The following is a 13,850-nucleotide window of genomic DNA, read 5'->3' as shown; positions in this document are numbered from 1 at the left end:
CGATCAATGAATAGTTATACAATTGCTTCTGGTCGTCTATTGAGTATAAAGTAAAATAAATTAGTACATAAGTAAGTAAATAACCAGTCCAATGCCATAGTGACTGGGGCCAATGATTCTGGTGTGGAAATGCTTCCTATGGAAATTTTCCCAACATCCCTACTTGTCTTTCAGCTGGGAGAATTATCCTGAAAATAGTCATGAACTAAGTAAGCTGCTATTGTCTCTTTTAAAGCTTGTGTCCCCTACTGGCTGAGTGAAAACCAATTCTCAAGTCATGCGCTGCTCAAAGGATTCTATCTTCACCATTTCCCTCTGTTCTTCCCTTCCTCCTTAGGGGACTACTCAGCTGAGTGGGTAGCATATAACTTGCTTCTTAAGCTGCTCACTTATCATTCCTAACACAGTAGAGGCAGCATTTTCTTTCCAGGATCTCAACACTTTTTTTCCTTTTACTTTGTGGCCCTAACATTTGTTTTTCTTGCATATCTTAAAATGGTAAGTTCTGAGCCTGCCAAAAAGCATTCACATTTTTGTTTGAAAACACCCTATGGGTTTTTCCCCATCAGAATAACAATTAACTCAGCCCTGGCCTTGATCTATGTATACTCCTCCTACCTGGCTCCCTTCTCTTTCCTCAGAAACTTAATTCCATAAATATCCTTGAAGATGCACTGTATTTCTACCTTTAATATCTTTGTAACTTACTTACTAGTTTGAGAGTTTTATAGCTCTTAATCCTGAGGCTAGGACTCATGAATTCTCCCATGAACCTATGTGCAGGATGGAATTTAGGGCACTTGATTCAATACCGTCTACTGGACCAAGCACTAACAATTTAAAACTAAACCCTAACTAGAGTGTCCATTGTCATAATTCACCTTGTAGTCTGAAGTAGTAAATATTATGCTGCTCACCAATACCTAAAGCCCTGTCTGTAAACTTTTTTGTATAATCATATCTTGGCTCTAACCATAAATATATAAGGAAAACCTAAGTAGTTTAAGGTGAAGCCACAGCAGCCTGCACGTAAGACCAACTAACCCAGCTAAAGCTTTGGTGTGGGCCCTTTGTTGAAACTCACAAGGCCATGATTCCCCTTCCTGATGCTCATGAACAGCAACAGTGGCCATTTTTTGACTCTTGTACCCTTTGTTAAAGTGCAGCCCTTATAGAATCCCATACCCTTGCTGAATCAACATGGTCTGACTTTGCTTTCTAGGCCTGGGATCAGTCCCATTTGGTCGAGACATTCATTGTATGTATCTAGAGGTGGCCACTTCTGCTTAATGAGGCTAAGGTTATCATGTGTTTCCTTTAAGGTCTAGGAAGGTGGCCCACCTGTGAACCTGGGCATGATAAGCCAATGTTACTCAATGTCTTAGTCTGTTTGAGCTGCTGTAACAAAGTGCCATAGACTCCGTGGCTTACAAACAACTAAAATTTACTTATCATTTGTGGAGACTGAGAAGTACAAGAGAAAGGCAGTTGCAGACTCCGGGTCTGGTGAGGATCTGCTTGCTTTGTGTCTGCCTTTTCCACGTAACTTCAGTGTCAGAAGGGGCTAGCTTGCTCGCTGGGGGATCTCTTTTATAAAGGTATGAATCTCAATCATGAGGGTTCCACCTTCATGACATAATCACCTCCCAATGGTGTCACCTCTGAATACCATCACATTGGGCATTGGGTTTGTACATTAGAATTTTGAACGCATTCTATTTATAGCACACAATATGATGGAAATACTATGCAGTCATCATCCAAAGTCTAAAGACACCTGCCCAAATCACAATAGCAAAAAAGTCAATTTATTTTTTTAATGTTTATTTATATTTGAGAGAGAGAGCGCGCGCGCGCGCGCGCACAAATGGGGGAGGGGCAGAGAGAGGGAGACACAGAATTAGAGCAGTCTTCAGCATGTCCGCAGAGAGCCTGGCACGGGGCTCGAACTTATGGACCTCAAGGTCATGCCCTAAGCTGAAGTCAGATGCTTAACCGGCTGAACCACCCAGCCACCCCCTACAAAAGTCAATTTAAAAACGCCTCATGGTTCCGGGCACCTCGGTGGCTCAGTCGGTTGGGCAGAGAATTTCAGCTCAGATCATGATCTCATGGTTCATGGATTTGAGCCCCGCCTCTCGCTCTGCTGACAACTGGGAGCCTGGAGCCTGCTTCAGATTCTGTGGCTCCTTCTTTCTCTCTCAAAAGTAAAAGAAAATCATTGAAAATAACATTACTAAATATAAGTAAAATAAAAACACCACATGGCACAAACAGCCACCACAATCAAAAATGATTTTCTCTACATTTTAAAATTTAACGCCCATAGGCCCCAAGATCGTGGGTGGGGCGGGAGGTGACAAACTGAAGAGCTCCAGGAGAAGGGCGGGCTCCTCTGCAGGGACGCGGGGTGCGGGGCTCCGTGACTCCTCTCACGTGGGCCCACACCTGGGCCAGATCACGTCTGCGCCGTAGCCGCTTCCCTGCAGGCCCCACCCACAAGTTACGATGGCGGCCTCCGTGGTGGTGGTGGTGGATGCGCCTCCGGCTCAGGTAAATGCTGCTTGCTCTGACCTTCACCCCACCCTGACCCCGCCTGGAGAGAGGGGAGAGTGTACAGTCAGAGGGACCCCCGCCCTGCACGCCTCCCCCTGCACAAAGGCTTCGAGGTAAGACTTAGCAGGGAGGATTCCGAAACCTGCGGTTGCCTTGTGTTGCCAGGGAAGAGAGAATGTTAGGAGTGAAATAAATTTCCAGGACCAAGATGAAGCCATACCTGCCCCAGGTGCCTTGTCACCCGACTGCGTTTTTGTGCTCCTATAAAGGCCCCACTTGACCAGAAACAGTATATTCAGTGAAAAACTTCCCAAAGGCCAAGAGAATTCTGTGCTCTATAGTTTGTACTGTTCCTTGATCTTGCCAAATACGGTTAGGTAACCAACCCCGCCAGGTCTGCGGTTTCTAGGTTCCTGTCTCTAAAGCTGCATAAAACTCACTCTTGTCCAGAATCCCTTGTGAAGAGTGGTAGTACTCCATTGCTTGTGAGGCACCGACTCCCCCAATCCATGGGTTGTTTTCCCTTGAATAAAGGGACACCAAACTCATTAAAAATAAATTAATGCCCAAAGACATGGGCACTAGCACTCCAAAAGTGTACACAAAATTTTAATCCGTGTGTGTCTTGAACAATGCAATAGATGTTAGAGTTTGAGAAAACATTCAAGAAATAGCACATCCCTTCCTCACGTAAGTTTGAATTGAAATAAGCAATAGACAAGGAATAAAAACAGTGTTTGAGAGGCTGGGGTGTACTAACTGTTGAAAGTGTCTTAGCTTATAAAAATTAAATCAGTCTATAAGGCCTTGAGTGTAGAGACCAGCTATTAAGCTCTTTGACTAACTTATATTTAATATTTCCCACAATGTAAATGTGCTATAATGACTTAAAAAGTTGAACTGATGTGCTTAAGGTATAGTGGAATGAACACTGGGCATGAATAGATACGGGGTCTTATTTTGGCTTTGTACCTACCCTCAAGAAATTCTTTGAGCAAATTAATTTAGGCCTCTCACTTTGTTTCCTTTTTGAAGATGAGTGATTTAAGTATGGTTTCTTTCAGTCTCGACATTCTGTGACATGAGATTGAGCTGAATTTATATATATATATATGTATATATATATGTATATATATGTGTATGTATACATATTTGTTCATCATAAACGTGTAAAATTTGCACTGACACTTGAGGCTTTTGGTGGCTTGCATTTTGAGTGAAAAAAAAGTTATCGGCTTATTATAATAATTACAGAAGCAAGCATAACACTAAATATATTCACAACCAAAAAGTCATATTTAAGGAAAAGTATTCACCTGAAATATTTGGCTGTCTCAAGAATTATATAAAGGACAATAGACATCAAGATTATTAGTGGAAATGTGGTATAGTCTGACTTTAATTTGATTTTTTAAAATTTTTTATTAAAATTTTTTTTAATGTTTATATGAGAGAGAGAGAGAGAGACAGAGTGTGAGCTGGGAAGTGGCAGAGAGAGGGGGAGACACAGAATGTGAAGCAGGGTCCAGGCTCTGAGCTGTCAGCACAGAGCCTGACAAGGGGCTCGAATTCACAAACTGTGAGATCATGACCTGAGCTGTAGTCGGACACTTAACCGACTGAGCCACCCAGGTGCCCCTAGTCTGACTTTGATTTCAATAAAAACTTTAAAATAAAACAGTCTTATGGAAAGTGTAAAGGCAATAATCAGTGTAACTACAACACAACTTGAATGAATAAATGTCTTTTGTTTAATCTGATGGCCAGCAAATTAAAATGTATCTTGTAACTTATAGTTGAGGATTTATGCAACAGCAGTAGAATAAGTGCCAACCGAATTAACAAGTTGATTGTGTAAGCAACAAACCTCATTTCAGCTAAACTGAACTTGACAAATTGCATGACATTCTGCCTGCTAAATTTGAGATTTATAATGTTTACTGCTATGAACAATAATGAAACAGCAGAGAACTTCAATATCTGACATTTTAATCTGTATATTTCACTTTTGTTCTTACTAATCAATTCTTAATTCTGGAATATATTTTATGTTTTGTTATCCTTTTGGCTACAAACTTTGATGTAGTCTTATCAACATTCATTGAACTGAAATATTACATAAAGATTAACTGTTAACTTTGCTCTTTTCATTATTAAGGATTAGAATGACTGTGGAGGAAAAAAAATGTTTTTTGAGTACTGAAATTCTACAATTAAATTGTTCCAAGTTGAAATAAAATTTGACAGTGCATCTTTTGAATCACAAAGCTATCCATTGACATATGGAGATTTGTTTAACGACAGATTTAAAGATAAAGAATCGATATTTATCATAGTACCTGGTGGTGCAGTTATGAATGTTTAAAATCCATAGGAAATAATGTTCATAGATTTCACGTATGAAGTAGCTGATATTTCTTTAAACTCAAATGAATACTTTATGTTTTATTAGTGGTATTTACTAAACATTAGAGAGGGTGAATGAAATAGCATTTTTATTTGGAGCTAGCATAATTACTGCTTGTTTGGAGAAGCTTGCCAATGATTTTTTGCAATGTGCATTTGTGAACCATGACAATGGATTCACGAGACTGATTTTCACAGCATTCTGAATGCTCACTTAGAAAGCTGCATTTCAGATTACCACTTTGTTGGTAGTACAATTGCTGTTTTAACTGATGTTAAGAATATTTTCAGAACTCTCCACAGCACTCATTAGTCAATTTATTCCCTTTGTGCAAAAGTATAAAAATGCAAAAGATAAAGCTTTGTTGTATAATGCCCCTGAGATTCAGGGGTTGCTGGTTACTGAAGCGTAATCTAGCCTATCCTGATAGATTCAACATCTAAGGCAGAATTAGATATCTAATACAGTGTCAATATGAGTGTTTAAAAAGTTAGAAACCAGTTTAATTTACCTGGCTTAAAATACCTTAAATTTCCTCTAAACATGGGTTTGGTACTATAGACAGAGGAAAGGTCAGACTTCTAAGAGCAAAGCAAGCAGCCTCAAATTTGAAGAAAGCCAACGTTTAAAGACAGGGAGCCAAGCATTTGTTTAGGGAATGATGCTTTGCCTAGTGAGACAGGACAGTGAACTGTCTGGTGCAGCCAGCATTTACTGATAGAAATTGGTGGGAGTAGGCACTGATAGGCAATAATGTAAAGTAAATGCTAAAATAAGAAAATGACATTCTTCAAAAAATCTTGAATGTCATGCTATATTGTTTGGATTTTATTGGGTACATGATATCATGGCCTATGAAAATGATGTGATCAAAACTATTTCAGGAAGGTAATTCTGCAATAATGAGAAGAATGCTGGAATAGTCTTGGGTCTTGAGGTCAGGTTAGGAGGTTATCACAGAAGTCTAAACAAGAGCCAGTGCAGGCCATAATATCATTAGAATACAAAGAACTATGATGGTAATCTCTTAATTATTAATTCAAAGTACTTTCTACTATACATTTCCTGAAGAGTAACTTTTCACTGTGTTGATTTATTATTTTTATTATTTTGGTAGTATGAGAAAAATACTAAGCATTATGATTTTTTTTTTAACTTTTGAGAGAGAGAGCATGTGTGAGAGGGGTAGACAGAGAGATAATCTTAAGCAGGCTTTATGCTCAGTGGGGAGCCCGAAGCAGGGATAGATCCCATGACCCTGGAATCGTGACCTGAACCAAAATCAAGAGTCGGATACTCAGCCCACTGAGTCACCTGGGTGCCTGTAAGCATTATGTTTTAATAATAGATGACATTGAATAAACTAAGGTTACCTTATCTAGTACAATCACATACTCTCTACCCATGTTGCCTTCAACTACTTTACATATAAAAAGAACAAAACACTACTCTTCTATTGTTATAAAACCCTGAAAAATAAATAGAATATTTTTATATTACCTTGATTACCTTTTTGTCCTTATAAATTCATAAAAAATAACTTGTTTTAAAGTTTATGTATTTTGAGAGAGAGTGTGTGTGCACATGAGTGGGACATGGGCAGAAAGAGAGAGGGAGAGAGAGAATCCCAAGAAGGATCTGCACTGCCAGTGTGGAGCCCTACATGGGGCTCAAATTCATGAACCATACGATCATGACCTGAGCCAAAACTAAGAGTTGGACGCTTAACCAACTGAGCCACCCAGATGCCCTGAGAATTTAAAAATTTCTTAAATCATTTTGTTTCCATTCATTCAACTCCTTTCATTAAGTATCTATTATGTACATTACTCGAGGTCTTGAGCTAAAAAAGAAACAAACTCACTTCTAGCCATAAAATTTTGCATTCAAATGGAGAGGGAGCTATTTTAAAAAGTAAATATTATTCAAAAATATTATGTTATAATAATAAGTATAAAATATGTATAAAATAAATGTATAAAAGCCTACAGAAGGGATAATAAGAATATAATAAGACCACTTAAATGCCCTTTTGAATCCATGGTATGATTTTATACGGAAATTCAGTCTTTGTGTTGAAATGGCAAAAAAATCAGTTGGCTAAGAATACAATTTTTAGAAAGCATTCTGCAGAAGAAGAGAGGATGAAAACCGGCACAAAGAAGCATGCATATACCAACTACATGTAGTGCTTTTGCTGAAGTGTAACTGAGAACAGTGGTAATTAACGAGGATAGAAATTAGAGGCCTATTTTACAGATAAGTAAGATTGAACACTATGACTTTGATCCATTCAGCCAGTAAATAAGAGAGCACTGATTTGAATACAAGTAGCTTCTGAAAGCTTTTTCATCTTTTACATTGCTCTAATTTCCAAAAGCTTTTTTTAAGCCATATATTATCAGACATGGAACACATGTTTCCTTTTGAAACAATATTTTGGTATAGTAGTAAGTTTCTCAGCTGACCCATTGGCTCTGTTGTAATGTTTCTGAAGTACTTAATGAATAATACTATGATTTACCACTGTTTATAGTGAAAAACATGAACGGAAAGCAGAACCTTCCAAGGTACGTCTCTAACACAACAGTGAATAAAAGGGGTAAGGGAATTAGCAATGGAGCATGTGGGAAGGAATGGAAAGCTCTGATCTTATGTTTGTAGATCAGTCATCAGACAGCCTGAGTCAAGGACCAAACTGTTTACAGACAACAGGCACAAAACATGCATTTGAAATGATTATATCAAAACATTACTTCCAGTTATAAAATTCTGTGATGTTAAGACTTTAAAAATAAATGACTGGGACGCCTGGGTGGCACAGTCGGTTAAGCGTCCGACTTCAGCCAGGTCACGATCTCGCGGTCCGTGAGTTCGAGCCCCACGTCGGGCTCTGGGCTGATGGCTCGGAGCCTGGAGCCTGTTTCCGATTCTGTGTCTCCCTCTCCCTCTGCCCCTCCCCCGTTCATGCTCTGTCTCTCTCTGTCCCAAAAATAAAATAAAAAAAAAAAAAAAAAGAAAAATAGATGACAGTGTGAGGTATGGGGGGAGTGTATTTGAAATAAAATATGATTTATGTCCCATCCTCAAGTAGCTTTTTATTCTTCAGTAGGTTAGATAGTACATATATACTGGCATAGGAAACTAAGGATGCAAGTGCGGCATTAAATGATACTTAGGTAAGAGAAGAAAAGCACTTTTAATTGGAGAACCAAAACCAAATCCACATGGAGGGTGTGGTAAGTAGACCCCTTGAAGAGGGAAGTACTGTTTTCATTTGAAAACCATGAGAGCTGGTCTGAGGGATTTGATAAACCATTGATTGAGGACTCTTGAAAAAAGGGCAGGGCATGATGGTCAGAGGAGAGAGCCTTCTTTTTGTTATATTGGAAAATAGTATTTCCATATTCTACTGAATGGTTTTCTGTTACCTTTATGGTAACAATCCTTGCTGCTTGATAGATGTAACATGCATTTCATAGATTTATACCTTCCCTAAACCATTTCAGTCAGTGACAAATTGAATGGTCTCATTTGTTCAGTCCTATGTTAAGACATTTGTGCTAAGTAGTAATTTTTAGCAAGCAACGTGCTTTTTAATGATAAATTTAAAAGTCTGTACAAGAGTTGGAAAGTGTGTGTGTGTGTGTGTGTGTGTGTGTGTGTATGTGTGTGTGTGTTTCCTTAGGACCCATTTACATGCCTTTGAGGCAAAGAAATTATTTTAAACTGATACTGGCTTGTATCTCTTTGATAATAATAATGAATAGTAAGCCAAATGACTACCATAATTGGCTCTTCTGAGATGCTACAATCAGTGGGGAACCAAAGAAATTCCAAATGAACACATTTCTTCAATTAATAGAGGCTTTTAAAAAAAGAAATATATTTCTTAGACTTTTTCACGCTAGGCAAGTGTGTTAACTACCTCACCTTGGATACACCCAGTGATCTCCTGGGGGGGATTTGTACCATTGCATCACTCTGAAAATGCTCTCCAAATCTGGAAGCAGAAAAACGGCATCTTACTTTAACTAATAACATTAATTTATCATATCTCCTTCTTGCTTTTCATTTCCATATTGTAGGCACTCTTCACAGAGCATCTGAAATGTGACACATAATTAAGGTGGCTTACAGTCTAGTGTTAAAGACAGACGTGCAAGTAGTTAGCTACAAAGAAGGCGGTAGACTAGGACAGCATTTCTAGAGGACAGTGAGGAAGCATTAACTATTGGTGTTCTGGGGAGCTAACTGAAGGCTTCCCAGGCTAAATGGCATAGTGAGCTTCATTTAAAAAAATCCAGAACAATAACGTATTTGATACAAGAGACTTAAGTGAGGGTTGTTATTACTATTTTCATCTTAAAGAAGAGTAATTAAGACCTGGAGGTTCAAGTGACTTGCTTAATATAACAGGACTAATAAGTGGCAGAACTGGGGCTATGACCCAGTCATGATACTAATAGTTGCCTGGTATTGAGTATTTACCATGTGCCAGAGATTGTGTTACGTACTCAGTATTTTTCTTCTGACTTAATACTCATAATAGCAACCTATGAAGTTAACCGTATTTGTGGATATATTGTGGAGCAGAAAAACAATGCATTGGAGGATTCTCATATATTAGCTTTAGATAATAAACATAGCATGAGATTTAAAAATTAAAGAAGATGTTGGGAAAGAGTTGTAAGAATTTGTGAACACAAGAATGTCTTTGGTAATTCAAACTTGCTGGTATATTACTAACTTGATCATAGTATAAAAAAGAAAAAGGGAAGATTTTTATAAATCCACGTTTTCTCACCTGTTTTTCTGTTGATCAATGCCTCGTGGCAGGAGACCCCAGGAGAAACAGCTCAATTTGAAAACTACTGTGGCCATCTCTTATCCTGAATGCTTTCCCTGCCCTTTACCGTGACCAAAGAGAGCTGGGTCTACAAATGAGTTTAGGAGAGGAACAATTGGGACAGCACAAATGCTATATTATTTCATAGTTGAGTAAAATCGAAGTTTCAGTAAATTACCCAAAGACTATTAAATTGAACCTAGGTTTTCTGGCTACAAAACTCAAATTGTTTAATCCGTATACTGTGTTGCTCCTCTTGAATATGTAACATGCTACATCTTAACAAAGACTTTGTGTTTCTAATGCAGGTTTTTGAAACAGTCTGTACATGAAAATTTACCACATCAAATTAATTCTGATGAAACTGGTAATTAACCATGACCATCAATATTAATAGCAGGAAGTGAAAATAGTTATGATCTGAGGTCCCTGTTATCATGGAGTGTGCAAATCTATAATTAACTTGATAAGCTTCTAGAATACCAATAGGATTTAAGAATCATTTTTAGAGTATTCTCCTGTATTCTAGGATTCTAAGCAATAATCTTAATGAACAATAAATAAATAAGTAAATGGAGGATGAAAGACTGATAGTGGGAAATACATGTGCTGTTTCCTAATTAACTTTTTTTCTAAAATAGGAAAGCAATCAATCTCCCATGGTATCACATAAGTATATTTCCATTATTCTTAATACCAGGAAAACCTTACTTAGTATTTATTCTACCCTTGGTCAAATCATGAATTCATATGTAGATGTCACCAAAATATCAGCAGATTGTCTGTTAATAAACAAGAATATGTTTATTATGAATCCCTGCTGTAGAGGAAAACACACTAATAGAATCTTAGCAGTATCTCAGAAGGGAAGTTAGAAGTAGGATAGTTATAGAACTATGGGAGGAGGGGTGAGTTTAAAATGATTGAAGGAGAAGGTCTTTCAAGTTGGGGAATTGAAAGTGAACAAAATGGAAATATAAAAACTTTGAATTTGTGGACACAGGTAAGCTAAGGTTTTGATGCAATCCTTGATAACTGAGCTATTTATTGATAAGTAAGCTACTTTTTTCAGATGAGCAGATAATTGGCTCTGACAAATTGACTTTGTAGGAATATCCTGAAATTAAAAAAAAAAAAAAAAAGTTTGTTTATTGGTTAACAGTCTTATCTTCCCAGCACAAAGTTTTCCTGGTATCAACAACTAAGTCATGTTACGAAAGGTGGGCTGACTATAGGCTTCTCTAAGTTGTGTTGACACAGTGTCCCCATCCTATGTGGGACCCATTCTGGCTGTTGATTCACAAATCTCAGAGTGAGAGTCCCAGAGATCCCTTTTTATCAAATAGTGCCCATTTGTAGCATTGGTTATGTAATTAATAGCTTACTATAATTCTGACATCTATCAAAAGGAATTTAAATACTTACTAATGTGAAAAATAGGCACAAGGTCTTTTATTTACTGTTTACCTGTTAAAATGTAATCATTCAATTATATTTGATTTCCTAGTGTTTACTTATAAGTGGCATTAGGATTTCTGTGTTGGCTTTGTAATCATGAATTCTAAAAAGGTCATATTAGCAAATTTTTCATTCATTAGTGCTTAAGTGTGTCAGTTAAGAAACATTCACTAACAACAGATTGACTTATATGTAGCAATTATTATTAGATTTTTATTCATATTAAAGTATCCCTGATAATATTTTATGTGTCATAACATTGGGTGAATATTTCTCCATATACATGCTATAATATAAGTAGGCCACCAAATTCAGTGTTATTGATAACACTTAGACTTTCACATTTCAACTTTAAATTTCTCAAACTACATAAAATACTGTAATACAAATATAGAATCTTATTATAGTTGCATCTTCCTCTTTCATTTTAGAAACTTTGAATTTTCTTCTAAATCTTTTGCCTAAAAGTATGAGTTGACTAATAAAATAAATGCTAGTAACTACCACCATGATTTTGTTTCATCAAAATAAATACAGATAGTCTGCGACTTAGGATGGTTCAACTTACAGTTTTTTGACTTCACAGTAGTGCAAAAACAATACATATTCAGTAGAAACTGTGCTTCGAATTTTGAATTTTGATCTTTTTGTGCACTAGCAATATGTAGTATGATATACTCTTGTGATGCTGGAGAGTGACAGTGAGCCACAGCTCCCAGTCAGCCACACAGTTCCAAACATAAAACTACCCACCATTCTGTTCTTCATTTTCAGTACAGTTTTCAGTAAATTACTTGAGATATTCAAAACTTGGTTTTGCCCAACTGTAGGTTAGCATAAGCGTTCTGAGTATGCTTAAGGTATGCAAGCCTAAGCTATGATGTTCTGTAGATTAAGTGTGTTAAATGCATTTTCAACTTAGAATATTTTCAATTTGTGATGGGTTTCTTGGGGCGTAATGCCATCATGCATCAGGGAAGATCTGTAATAAGAAAAATCAAGGCTCAAAATTAATCATTCCTTGTCACAAAATTATGGGCTAAATATTATAATTTTAATTCAGATTAATGTATAAAAACACACAAAAAACATCTTTTGTAAAATATCAAGGTGTTTTTAGTTGAATTCCTTCACAATGACATGAGTGTTAAACCAGGCTTTACAACTAAGGGATTGTACGCATGTGATTTTTCCAGGATGTCATTATGACATATTAAGCTTGGATGGACCAATGATGACAAAATTGCTGCATTGAAATGACAGTGATTTTTAGCTCTTTTTTCCATTAACTTTTGTTTTATGTCTCATTTAAACTCCCTGAAGTACTATCTTTTTAAATAGGTGCCAGTGTGTAGATTAATATTTGAGAAGTATGTTGTTTCTGTTTCTGATATGTCTATTCAAGTAGACATATTTAAATGTCTCCTAATGCAGCTAATGCACCTTTTTTTTTCTTAATTTTTGTAGCTGAAACATCTACATGCTTTACCAAATTCTCCATTAAATTGACCAGTACTTACATTTATACTTACCATTTCTTAGAAATAAAATCTGAATTTGATGAGTTCTGAAAATGGTTAAACATGTTCCTTCAAGTCAAGATGAAGGGGAAAACGGTACTATAAACATGTTAAAGTTATTGAACCAAATATGAATCTGTGTGTTTTTCTGATGACTGTCCTTCTCATCACTACACATCTCCCATGCTGACTTGTGAAATTAATTAATTGGTAATGGGCTAAGTCAAGACTAGTCTTATATAACTGGGAGAACTGACTCTTTTAGGTTTCTCACTTCTTTCAAAGAGAATTATAATAATGCAGTGACAGCACCAGGATCATTTTTACTTAGCCTCCATAAGCACGGTTACCAGAAGGGAAGGCTTGTAGACACCTAGAACGCTTGCAGCTGTATCTGACTCGTATTTTTATTCAGTTTTTCCCCATTTTCTTCTATAGTGAATTCTGGTATCTTAATCTAACATAATTCCAGAATATACTATAAAGGGCACACGAAGTCTGAGACAACAGAAGCCACTAAAGATTTCATCAAGGATGAGAAACAGTTTCCATTCAAATGCAAATAATTTGTTCCTGAATAGAAAAAATGATAAATAGGTGAACAACTCTTGATTCAGTAGGCACTTGGCCTGTTACAGATGAATAATTGAATGAAAGAATGAATGTAGTGAATTCATTTACTCTGACAAAATGAGTGAAGAATCTGCTTTTCTAGCAACATTGGGGAATACTTTTCTAATTCTCTTTCTGAACATTACTTCTTTTAGAGAGTAAGTTGAGAAGTAAAAGCTATCACCCAGTTCGTTAATTTCTCAAACCAAGAAGGGAAGAAATCTCACCTTAATAAAAGCAGAGAGGTAGAACCCTTGCATGTGGGGAAGCTGTGTTACAGTAGAGCTAGAAGGAATGCTGGATTCTTTTCCAGGATTCCCAAGATTCCCTGGTGTCACAGAGCTTTAAAAAGTGCTAGGAGGATGACTGTGGAACCAATTATACATGAATATTTATGTCTTTGTTTAAGAAAAGGAGCAATGTATTAATTGTGAACATGAAACTAATG

At 36.8% G+C, this 13,850-nt stretch overlaps 1 protein-coding gene across 2 annotated transcripts in view; it reads left to right on the top strand.

Moving 5' to 3' along the window:
* Window positions 1-13,850, top strand: part of LOC109499722 (protein eyes shut homolog) — an 866,761-nt gene that overhangs the window by 207,834 nt on the left and 645,077 nt on the right. Inside the window, exon 1 of one of the 2 annotated variants that reach the window (XM_045057711.1) lies at window positions 2,344-2,669. The exons of the other annotated variant lie outside the window; for it this stretch is intronic. The gene's annotated coding sequence lies outside the window, so the exon portion shown is untranslated. Of the gene's footprint in view, window positions 1-2,343; window positions 2,670-13,850 lie in introns of those variants that run through there. 2 annotated transcript variants of the gene reach the window in all.

Source organism: Felis catus, chromosome B2, assembly GCF_018350175.1.
Source record: "Felis catus isolate Fca126 chromosome B2, F.catus_Fca126_mat1.0, whole genome shotgun sequence".
Taxonomy (NCBI): Eukaryota; Metazoa; Chordata; class Mammalia; order Carnivora; family Felidae; genus Felis; species Felis catus.
The sequence above is the reverse complement of the archived record's forward strand: the minus strand, read 5'-3'. Positions and strand labels throughout refer to the sequence as shown.